Source organism: Tupaia chinensis, unplaced genomic scaffold (assembly GCF_000334495.1).
Source record: "Tupaia chinensis unplaced genomic scaffold, TupChi_1.0 Scaffold000206_1, whole genome shotgun sequence".
Lineage (NCBI taxonomy): Eukaryota > Metazoa > Chordata > Mammalia > Scandentia > Tupaiidae > Tupaia > Tupaia belangeri.
Window position 1 is genome coordinate 2,354,043 of NW_006159681.1, and position 12,736 is coordinate 2,366,778.

The 12,736-nt window shown below is 37.8% G+C and overlaps 1 protein-coding gene across 1 annotated transcript in view; it reads left to right on the forward strand.

Moving 5' to 3' along the window:
• Positions 1-12,736, forward strand: part of DOK6 (docking protein 6) — a 293,919-nt gene that overhangs the window by 207,816 nt on the left and 73,367 nt on the right. The window lies entirely within an intron of this gene.

Here is a 12,736-nt window from a genome sequence, read left to right on the forward strand (position 1 = left end):
ATCTCTTCCTTTATGTTTTAAAATGTATAATCTTATCCTTCAAATAAAGCATGCTACAAGCAGTTATAGCTGACTGACATTGGAGGAAGTCAGAAACTAAAATAATAATAATAATAATAATAATAATAATAATAATAATAAGGCAGAAAAAAAGGCCTGAGACACCTAGTAAACATTGATCTAGCACCATCAGCTTGAAACAATATGTCCCCAATCAATTTCAAGTGAGAGAATTACCAGTTATGACCTTCATGGGTAGATATCCAGAATAGCTATTTTCTTCCACACTTTAGCTTTGACTTACATGAACAACACTAAATGGTTTAACGCAAAATATTTCTGTTGCCTCTGACATTTGATACAAAGTGGATGAATATAGAACATTTAATCTAAGCAAAGCAAGTCAGACTATGAAAGACAAGCATTGTATGTCCTCATTCAATATATACCACATATCTACACTCTGGGTCAGAAACTGAAAGATTGGATGGTAAAATAGCAGGGAGGACAACTGTAGATTCTAAAGGCAGTGTGAGGAGTAAATAGGGGATGGGCAATGGGGTGTGGGATGGAGGGAATCAGGGGAAAGAATGAGTAACACATTTAATAGATAAGAAAGAAAAATTGTCTACTGATGATGTTCATGGTAATGTCTTTGACTTAACTAATATACACTGTATTCATCCTGAGAAAAACCATGTTGTACTCTGTAAAGATATACAGTAATTAAATATATTTTTTTAAAAAATGAAAAAAAATTTCCATTGCAAGCAAACTGAAATTTGTAAGTATTTTTATAGCAATATTTGCTTCCAGGGTTTCAAGCCTAGACCAGTGGAATTTGATCAATGAGAATGAACAGGTAAGGATATTTTCTGCAAGGAATAGAAGTCATAATGTTTTTGGTCACCAAAGGCAACCGTACCTAATATTTTAAATGAACTCTCTTAGCAATCTGTATTTAAGTAGTCATTACCTTTATGAATTAGTGATTTGCATGAGAAATCCCTAAACAGAATATGGATTTGAGGGTTAAGAAAAGCAAAGACTGGTTTATGAATTTCAAGGAACAGAGAGAGAACACGAGCTTCTCCTGCATCTGCTTCCTCCACTGACAGCAGCGACTTTCTTCCTATGCCTGAGTCACGATCCCAAAAGATGCATCTTGTTCATTCCTGTGCCTAGAAATAATCAGAAACCATGCTTACAGTGCAAACTGATTGTAGTTAAACCTAAACACACATGTATACATATTTATATTTGCTTGAAAAAGCTGAAATTATGCAATGTTTGAGTAAGACAAAGTATGACATTTCTAGGCAAAAATAAAGTGAGACATTAATACAAATAATAAGGGGATAAAAACATCTTGAGGGTAACTTTGGGTTTTGTCAATCATTTGGCCTGTAACTCCAGAAAATAAAAGACTGTTGTTTTCATGGCTGCATAAGGGAAACTTTTCTCTAAAGGGAGAGCTCAGATTTAGATTGAGGCACAACTTCAGGAATAATTTCATATCCATCCAACAACCACCACAAAAATTAGAATGCATTGAGATATTCTTAAAACATTAACAGAGACTCCTTGATGACCAATGTGTATTTACATAATAAAATAGATACCAATGACTGGAATGCTCTGTGATTTATCTCACTAATTTTAGTTTCCAGCTAAGTTAAAGCTTGAAATACCTTATCTATTACAATGAACAGTGTACTTATATGATCTCGATATCTCATTCTTTTCTGTTTGGTTGTTATTGGTGGTTTATGTATAATAAAAAATACACATAGACTAAGGCAATTACTGCAAGTCAAATATATGTAGAATATACTTGATGTAAATTACATTTCACTAGACCATGGATTTACTTTTTGTATGGCTTACCATTAGAGAAATACATTTTATCATTTTGTATAACCCCTGCATTATTGCTTTACATAGAGAGATGTATGTGCAGGTATAGATACAAAAACATACATATCAGATAGATAAATAGACGTAGAAAGATGACAGGTAGAGATAGAAGACTTGTAAATAATGTAGATATAAACTTTTAGGTGATGTTTGGCAATGGTGATTATTTTATTCTTTTGTTCTGACATGGGAGTCACAATGAAAGGAGGGCAAGGAGCCTCGATAGTTTTTCTTTTCTTTTTTTTTTTAAATTTATTTATTTGCATTCATTCACTGTACATTACAACATACGAAATGAGATTTTCCATCCAGAATACACTGTATATTGTCTCAATCAAGCACATCAACATGCATGTTACTGTCAACAAATAATCTTCCGTTTCTGGTTTCCTGTATGTTTTGCTTTTTCCCCCCATCCTTGATTCCCTATCTCTTACCTTCTGCCATCTCCCACTCTCCTCCCACATTGTCTCTGGTATCTATGTTTGCTTTCTATAATGTTTTCCCCCCACATTTTATTGAATTACTAAGGATCTTAATTAATCTAAATATTTTCATAGCAAACACAGATGATGTATACATTTCCATGAACACAAGTCTAACTTAGGCATCCTATAAAGTAGCACCTAGCTGGGGCTATATATCTTATTGCAGTCGTCGAATAGATATTTTTTTGCAACTTTTTTTTAACTTGATTTACATTCTGAGGCTCTGTCCTCATAGATTCAGGGAAGAGTAAAACCACTGAAACCGGAAGAAATAAAAATAGAAACACAGAGCCTCAGCACCCTCCTGCACACATCTCTGTTTTTTCCACGAAACTACATTTAAACGTACGGTCGTCCTATGTGGTCTCGCTTCCTCTATGTTGTCCTTGAAGTGGTATCAACTCTCCTTCATGCAAAGGAAAACACTGTCCACCAATGACCTACCATCACAGATGTCACAACCTGAAACTCTGGCAGTGTGGGTGTTATATCGTCGACTAAGCCTCAGGTAACACTGAGGAATAAAATATCTATCTTTAGAATTTTTTCATCCTATTTTTGACATTCTAATTGAAGCCGAGGTCAATATGAATTAATTCAGTAGGCTTTTATTCAAAGGCAAAGGAGGAAGTTATACATACTTAAAGTTTAATAGGCTAAGACTCATTAAGAAACTCTGCATTTCCTCAAATTAAAAAAAAAAAGAAAATCATGATGTGAACACAAATCCATTCTGTATTAAGACTTACCTCTAACTTCGATTGCCTGTCACCTTCCCAAGCTCCGCGCTTAGTAAGTTTCCCTGTATTCACTTCAGTCATCCATTGCTGACACGCTCTTGAAGACAGACATAAACTATCTTTTGTCTACCAGATGGTTGGACAAACAGTGCAATAGAAGCTGCCTGCTTCAGCCACATCCTCCCAGAGGGTGCTCTGAAATAGGAAGTTACTGTGGTTCCCTATTGTACTCCAGTAGTCTGGAATCAAAAGAGTCAGAAAAGGAATCATGAGTTTTTAACAAGAACAAGTTGTTCTAAGTACTAAGCACCTATTGTTTAAAATCTCTACCCCTAAGTGGCTTGCAGTAGTTTGAATTATGCACCTTTTCATGCAAGAGTGGTGAATAAATACTATTCTCTTTCTGCCAGAAAATAAGAATGGTTGATTTGTATTAGAAGGTAACTTTCTATTTATACTTTTCTAACTTCCCTTGCATTTATGAAAAATGTGTATATGACACGCATATTAGAGCTGTGATCTCTAGACTTAGGGAAACCTAAACTGTGGAAGGGAAGAAAACGTGAAGTTGAACTACTGAGTCAGAAAAAAATGTTGAATCCCTCCCATTTGTTTTAATATTGATACCATTGTCTTGTTAGCTCTAAGGCCTTAGGAAATGTGCTGGGAGCATGAGGAGCACGCAAAGATTAGAAATCAAAAGAAAGCAAAGGAAAGGGAAGAAAGGGAGTGAGAGAGAGAGCAAACAGGCAGGAGGAGAGGGAATAAAAGACACAAGAATGAGAGGTTAATTTACCAAGTTTTTCTTAGTTAAGGGCTCTCACCTTCACTTTTAACCACTACTCAGCATATTGAAGTGATAAACTATATTGCAGGGTACTTAAATCAGGATTTGTACAGATTAATAAAAGCATTTATTGAAGATGAGAAATCAAACTGGTAAAAACCACGTATGCACTGGGTGGACTCAGGCACGCAGTGAATCTTTGTTGACTGCGGAAATGAAGCAGCAATGCCTTGTAAAGGACACAGGAAGTGATGACACCAACCACATCCTCCTCTGTGAGGGTGACCCTAATGGAAATCTCTCAACTAGCGAAGGACTAGTGTCTGGTCCCACACGTAGCCCACTCTGGTTAGGTCTCTGTGGCCTTCTCTCTTCTTGCTTTCGGATCATCTTTATGGAGCACAGACACTTGTTCTTGGTAGTCTTTATTGTGGCAAGTGCAGGAAGTGCTGTTCCTTTAACCTGCTAGCTCAATTTCTGACTTCTCTCCACCTGCTGCTTTCCCTCTGGGATTAGTTCTTCCATAAACTGCCATGAGAAGGAGAGCTGAGAATGTGAGCTAAACATGGTGCCCAGTGAGCCAGTTCCTGGGACTGTGATACATAATCTTACTTTCACAGACATGATATGGGATCTCCTTAGCCTCGTTTCAAAAATCTTCAATTACTTCACTCTTTTAATCAAAGATGATTGGGTATGCCTTTTGAAAAGTGGTAGCTGATTAATATTCAAATACCGACTCTGAATTGGCTCTCTCACTCCCTCCATCCTCCGCAAGTCTGCAGTTAAACTACAGACCACCAGCTTCAGCACTGAAGCACGCCTGATTAATCTCACGAAGGCAAGCGATGCGGCGAGAAGGGCGTCTGTCGCTCCCTTTTCTCGGGACAGGATGCAAACAGGCAATTAGAATGACGTAACCTTCCAAAAATGGTGAATAGACTTCTGCCATGGGTTGGCTAGCAAAATCAAAGGATGTATTGCTCTTCGCTCAACATTTACCCTCTATTTTTACTTATTACCGTTCAGTTTGAAGTTTGCACTGTATAAAGACCACTTCCATTGTGATTTTCTATTTAAATTTCTATGATGTAATGTCCTCCAAATTGTGGTTTTAATAAGAGGCTCTGTAGCAAGTTTTTTAAAATACAGAAATTCACGACGAAAGTAGAAAGGAGCCTGCTTGTGTTCAAGCTCGTCTTCCTAATACTCGACGTGCACGGTCTCAGGTGAATGGCAGCTGGAAGTAGCCAGACACACCACGCGTTCTCCGTCAGATACAAGCCAGCTCCTGGTAGTTTGGCAACAGCCCTTAAAAACAGGTACCGTTGGGAACCAGCAGTTAGCATAATGGCTATGTCGCTGGATTCCCACGTAGTCGACCGCGGTTCGTGTCCCGGACCCGGTGGCTTAAAACTCACGCCGGGCGCGTGTGCGTGCGTGCCCAAGATCCCGAGAGGAGAATGGAGGAGAAGGGATTGCGGCGTGACCATCCCCCCTGGGGGGTGATTTCTCGCTTTCTGTCTCTATGTCTCTCTCTGTCTGTCTGGCGAGCGCACGCGCCCTACAGTGAAAATCTCTCAAAAAAAAAAAAAAAAAACCAGGCACCGTTTTCCAGAAGCAACACGTTCTCCCTATTAAATCTTATTTATGAACACGTACTCCGTGTCCTTACCTTAGGAAAGGTAAGTCAAAAACAGGAAATGTCTCCCTGGATACCAGCTTTTAGAAATAAATTAATTGGTTGCTCCTCAAAGTAGACATCATAAAAAGGCACAAAATATCCCCACTGTGAAATGTTCCCCACTTCCTGCAGTGCTAATCAATCACTTCCTCTTCCATGTCCCATAGGCCCTGGTGCATAACTTTATTACATCAGTGCGTTTGCTTACAGACCTGCTTCTTCTGCTGGGTTGTGTGGAGCAGTAACTTTGGGGATGATATTTTTTTTTTTTTGAGAGAGTATTGTTGTTGTTGTTGTTGTTGTTTTTCTGTAGGGTGTGTGTACTCGCCTGGAAGACAGAGAGAGAGACAGAGAGACAGAAAGCGAGAAATCACCCCCCAAGGGGGGTGACAACGCTGCAATCCCTTCTCCTCCATTCCCCTCTTGGGATCTTGGGCACGCACTCACATGCACCCATCACAAGTCTAAGCCACCAGGTCCAGGACTTGAACTGTGGTCAACTACATGGGAGTCCAGCGACATAGCCATTACACCAACTGCTAGTCCCGGGAATGATATTTTTATCTTCCGTGGCTCAGCCAACTTTGCAGACTCAAGAGTTGTATAGAAGCACTATTTATTCATACATGTTAAAATCTTAAATTATTAGAATCACATAAGCCTGTATATTGTAAATTAACTTTACCTCTGCTGAGTTGTGTGATTTTTGGCAATTTTCTTAAACTTTGTAAGCCTTATTTCATCTGTTGCTAAAACGAGGATAATAGTACCTGCCTACAATGATTGAATGAGATCATTCACAGAGGCATACACGTTTAATAATTATCAACTATTATCAGTGTATTAAAGTACATTCCCAACAAAAAGCTTTGCTTTGTTTTGTTTTTCTGGCTGAGCTGCTATGCTATCCTATTCTAGTTTATTCTAGTGTTTAGTTTAAAGCATTATTATGGAGTTTACTACACAGAGAAATTTTGTTTCATTCTCAAGACTTTACAAACCTTGCATTAAGGAATGACTTCTAGATTTTTTCTTTTAATTTTTGTTTTTATAAAGCAAAAATCAGAAGTTTTTTAACAGAACTTTATATTTTTCTGTCTGTTAAATGGTACTTCCCTTTTTTTAAGTTTTTCTTTAAAAATAAAAAAACCTTAAACTATAAACTTAACACTCACAAGTTTTTAATGCAAAGAAAAAAATTCTTAAATCTTCGTTTATTGTTTTTCTCCCCACCAGTGTGTACACAGACCTGAATAGGTAAACCACCAACTAAGCCTTACATCATGCAGCGTAGGTAGACTAAAGGAAAACTAAAGCATGTTTTTCAACTGAAGAGGTGCAAAGCTCATGGAAGGATTTCACTGAGCTCAGTGCCGACGAGGTGCCACCCCCCCACACACTCACCCACATGTACCTCCCCCACCACCCTCCTTCCTCAAACCCATTCTCTCTGGGTAGTTTAGGTGACTGCTGAGAAGCCTTTTAGAGGTTGGATACCACCATTTCTCCTAATGTAGACTTTGTCTGAGCCAGTTGCTACCATGTTTATGTATTTTTTTCATATGATAAATCCTATTGGCTGGACCAGAAGTGAATGGCAAGATTTAGATTGCTCCTGACATACCACACAGCAAAAGCTGAAGGCGACTCCCAGTATGAAATATACCAAGTCAGCCATTTAATCACTTCTTACCAGATATGTAAAAGTAATTACTAAGAGATAAAAGATTAAGAGTTTCCAGATGTTATATTGGATTAGTATAATCACCAATGGTTTTATTACAATAGATGCTTTATTCTTTAATTCAAACCTGAAATTAGCATTTCTATTTGGTCTCTCTACTTAATTTTTCTCAGTCATACTTACAATAAATAACATACTAAGTTCTGTACTAATCCAACTTTCACATGAAAAAGTATATTCTATTTTGTTCAGAAGAGAATAAACATAGCACCTAATATTCAGGGAAAAGTTAATATAACTGGGTTGATTAGTACAATAGATATTAAGTATAGACAGTTGTTCGGTATGTGTGTATATGCACTCACACACACATGCACACACACACACATGCACACATTCACTCACACACATTCACTCACATACACATGCACACACATACACATAAAGACAGAGGAGCATTTGGCTCATTGCTACCTCACCACATATTGCTTCCCTTAAAAATGTACCTAGTTGGGGCCAGCAGGTGGCATAGAGGTTAAGGCATTGGATTCCTCATGGCCAACTCTGTGGTTCGAGTCTCAGTCCCCGGTGGCCTGAAAAACAAACAGGGTGCATGCATGCCCTAAATTCTGAGAGGAAAATAGTGGAGGGGTGATTTCTCACTTTAACACTCTATCTTTCTCTGGTAAGAGCACCTATTCAGCTAAGCATCACAAATTAGAAGTTGCATAGATGAACTTTAAGGGGCATATGTTCAATTATCTCTTTTCTTCCTTCCATTTCTTATCCTATTTTTTTTAATCTCAACTCTATCTCTTCCCATCAACTAAATGTACCCTATCCCTACTTATAAGCTTAATAAACATATATTTTTTTACATGTTCTCCTTTATTCTCCTTGGTCTATGAAGCAGGGAATACAACATCTAGAGGCTTGATAATGAATGGTGGATAAGAACAAATGAGAAATATCCAGAAATTAGCATCATTAAAAGTATACATGCTGGAGAATAATCTACAAAGTTGATAGAGATTTAAGACTGAATGTGTCCTTAAAAAAATTCTAGCACTTACTGCGCTGCCCTACAAGAAAACATGCTAACCGAAAGTCGCAAACACCACACATCCAAGTAGTTCAAAATTTCAGAGCATGACTATATCAATTTATATAAGAGGAGTTTGTGCTAAGTATTGAAGCCGTGTGCATATGTGTCAAATGCCTGGATTTACGTCACGTGGACTGCTGTCCTGGAGGCCACACGACCAGCCATGGGTTCAGGTCTCTGAAATGGCCTGAAAACACACTGAGCATACGTGTGTCCAGGAACCTGACATACTGGAGAGCTGGAAAAGGGATCACGGTGTGACAGGATCCTGTTAAGTCCTTTCTCTCTCCATCGTTAGCATGGCTATGTATGCACTATTACAAATAAAAGTTTAAAAACAATTTTTAAGTTTTTTTCGTAGGATACTTGCACTCACCAAAGAGAGAGAGAGAGCGAATGAGAACTCTTCCCCGAGTGGGATGGCCATGCCACAGTCCCTTCTCTTCCATTCTCTCAACACTTTGGGTGTGTACACACAAACATGCACTCTGTGATTTTCAAGTCAGTGGGTTTGGGACTTGAACCATGATTGACCATGTGGGAGTCCAGCACCTTAACTACAACAGCACTAGAAGTTTAAAAGTTTTTTTTTTAATTTGTAGTTAATTTTAATTATTTACTGTAATATTTATGAATTAAAATATTTTTAAAATCTATAAAATAATATGTATATTGTATACTTACATTACATAGTATATATCATACCATACAAATTCATAGAAATAATATTTGCTATTTATAAATAAAGGTTTTTTTAAAAATTTTGTCGAAATATTTATTATGCAAGAAAGGGAAGTTTGATATAAAATTTTAAGTGACTTAGTATGTTTCCTGCACTTATGATAAAAAATGCGATTTTAGAGTAAACTTTTTTACTGAAAACAAAACTCAGTGGTAGAAATTCGACTTTTTTTAATTCATCAGAAAATCCCATTCTTACAAAACACGTGGAAGTTACCTCTGATACACGTGTAAGGAGTAGCCATTGCCTGTGGCCCCTGCATACCCATTCCTGAATTCTATCCGCGATCACAGATGTTGGCCGAGAGACTTCCCATGCTTGTACCTGCACCTCTAATAAGCACCCTCTTTATTAGCTGAAACTTTTAAGAGTTGTATATTATTCATGAGTTTCTTTATAAAATTATTGTAAAACTTTTGATAGTAAAATCTGGCACTGTCCTTAAAATTTATAAAAGAAAAGCCCACATATTTTTGCCTAAAAAGGAAGCAAAGTACTCATTATTCAATAAATCACTCCCATTTCAACCATGACCAATTTTATTATCTCTCTACATTAATGTTACAGTGTCTTTAGAGCTGTGTTAAATTGAAGCACATGAAAATGATAACGTGTTATTTATTTACTAATCTAATACTTATTGCTGGAATTCAGTGCCAAATCTGTCTTTCTGAAGCAGAGCAACAAGACACTGAAAGCCCAGAAGTCAGAGCTCTCATTCATGTGAAAATTTAACAGTCACCTGGTTTCATGTAACCACATGTAATCTCTCCAGCCAGTAAATGGTTGGGGGTAAACCATTTACCTGGTTTCGAACAGAGACATGAATGATCTGGATACTAAATGACAAAATAAGGCAAGTTTTAATTATTATTAATTATTATAATAATAATTATTATTATATTATTATTATTATTGTCTTGCCAGAAGGCACATGTGTGTGCTAGGGAGAGAGAGAAAGCAAGCAACCCCTCCATAATAAAACCTTCTGGGCACTTCACAGTCATTTGGACCTCCATTTCTCTATCCGATCAAGGTCCCAGGAATGCACACATGCCAGACATGGGTTTCAGTTCACAAGGGCCTGGATTCAAACCACAGTCAGACATGTAGGATCCAGTTCCCTCTGCACAGAACTTAACCACAGCACTATGGAGCCAGACTGAAAGATCTTTATAGGAAGGACAAGTGTATTTTACTGAGCAACCTACAATATAAAAGCAAGCTATCATGCTAGGAAATAGCACAGCTATGTCAATACTGCCAAGGTTTGAAATAGTAGACAGTTATATCCCATCTTTATCTTTAAGGAAAGGTGGTGTCATTGTCAACTCAGGGCACATATACCACACACTTCACACTGTTTCCTTACAGCCACCCTTCCCAACAGCTCTCCGCAGCAAGTGATACTATCCCATTTCACAAAAAAAGGAAACTGAGGCACCAAAATGTAAAATAATTGGCCTAAAGACAGGGATTATCAACACAAGCAGTCTTCATTTTCTAGCTAGATTGCACCCAGAAAAGAAAAAAGTTTTACAAATACCCCAGGGTGACTGTGTTTAACACAAGATGGCCTGAACATTTCCAATCTACCTTTCTACCCAGGTAGTCTCTTTAACCATACTCACCATCTGCGAGAATTCTTCCCCTCAAATACAGGCAACAGCTATTCTCAATCATGCTTCAAACGAAGCAACACAGATGGATGTCAGCTGAACAATTTGTGGACAATGAACAGTATTCCAAGATAAATTCTATATGGTTTGTACATTGCTTTTAAAATTTCATATAACAAGTCTGTTCTTTTGTGCAACAACTTAAAGTGCACCATTTGTGTAAATTAGATGGTTTAACTCTTAGAGGTGCTATTACTTTTTTAAAAATTTCTTTCTTTTTGTATATACATTCAATCACATTGTTTAGCTTACAATGTGAGCATTTCAATATGTGAACATTTCTCCCCAGTCCCATTGATCAAAAAGAGGTGCTATTACTTTTCATCAATTCTTAACAAGCATTTTTTTCTTTTATTGAGAGATGTTTGCTATAGGGTACATATACTCACCAGAGAGACAGAGAGACAGAAAGCAAGAAATCACTGCTCAGGGAGTTTGAACACACCACATTCTCTTGTCCATTCTCCTCTCCAGATCTGGGTCACGCACACACACGCATCCAGCATGAGTTTTAAACCACTGGGCCCGGGACTTGAACTGCAGTTGACTACGTGGGAGTCCAACAATGGAACCATTATGCCACCTGCCAACCCCTATGAAACTTTTAATCCAAGCTTTACAGCAAACTCCCTCATTCCACTCTGTTGGAAGTGTCTTATTTGGGAGATTTCATCACTTTTCCAATAGCAAATCTCTTTGATTTAATGGACTTCCTTCCCACTTGAATACTTTCTTTTCTAGACGTTAGTGCTAACGAGTCTGGCCTCACTGTTGTCACCCATTATTGTTAGTGTATGCAGCTTATAGTGAAAGTATAAATGCTCTTTTAATAGAGCTTTATTTTCCTTAAGTAAGCAATTTTTGTGTCTTTCATTAAAAGTCACATTTATTTATTTATTATATATTTATTTAATTAGGTACTTGACAAGAAATTTAGAACACCAATTTGTGAGAATAAACTCCAGTTGTAAGGGCAAACATGAATAGCAAGTAGCCTTGGAGCTGAGGAACAGCTTTGATTTTTGGTAAAATACACAGCTTTCTTTTCTTTTTAGTATTTTTCTTTAGTTTTTTATTTTATTATTTTATGATTATTATTATTATTTATACATTCAATTGTCATACATCATTTAGATTGTAAAGAGGCTTTACCCAGCATGACATACATCATCCAGTTGAGAACACTATACACATCCTCATCAAAAGATAACAAACTATATCTGTGTCCCACAAATACCGTATCTCCCCATTTTTTGCCCTAATTTCCTTTCTGATCAACCTTGCACTGCTCTGTACTCTTGTATTTTTCCTTCTCTGTGTCAAAGATCTCACCTTCCTGGTGTTTGGGCTTCTGCAACCTCTTTTTCCTGAAGTAAGCATCCGTGAGATATTTTGGGATTTTTACTTTGCTAATATCAATTTTTGTGGAGGTGGTGATAACATATTCCTGGTAGGTTCTATGCATTAAAACTCATTTGAGGACCAGAGGTCTAGTCACAAGCAGCAAGTCACTGTTCAGCTGCTTCACTCTCTTGTCCCCGAGGCATCCAGGGAGGATGGTCGAAATAGTCCCAGGAGTCATGCTAGCTCGCAGCTTTCCAACATGCTGACTGAAGGGTTTTTGCCATGACTCAACAGCTTTCGAGGCAATTCCTAGGCATTTTGTGAAGCTTCTTTTTCTTTTCAATCCTGGGTTTAGTGGCCGAGTGTTTCCTCTTGTACATGGCCTTCCTGGAATACATGCAGATCAGGATTATCTGCCAATGCCCCAGACTAGCACTGGGTATCAGTTGCTATGGGACTTCCCCTTCAACCTTGCCACTAGCATCAGCCTTCTTGACATCAGATGTCTTCTCCGTGGTTTCCCACTTCTCAGCTCTTTTACCTCCCATTCTGTATAAGGGGAAAGA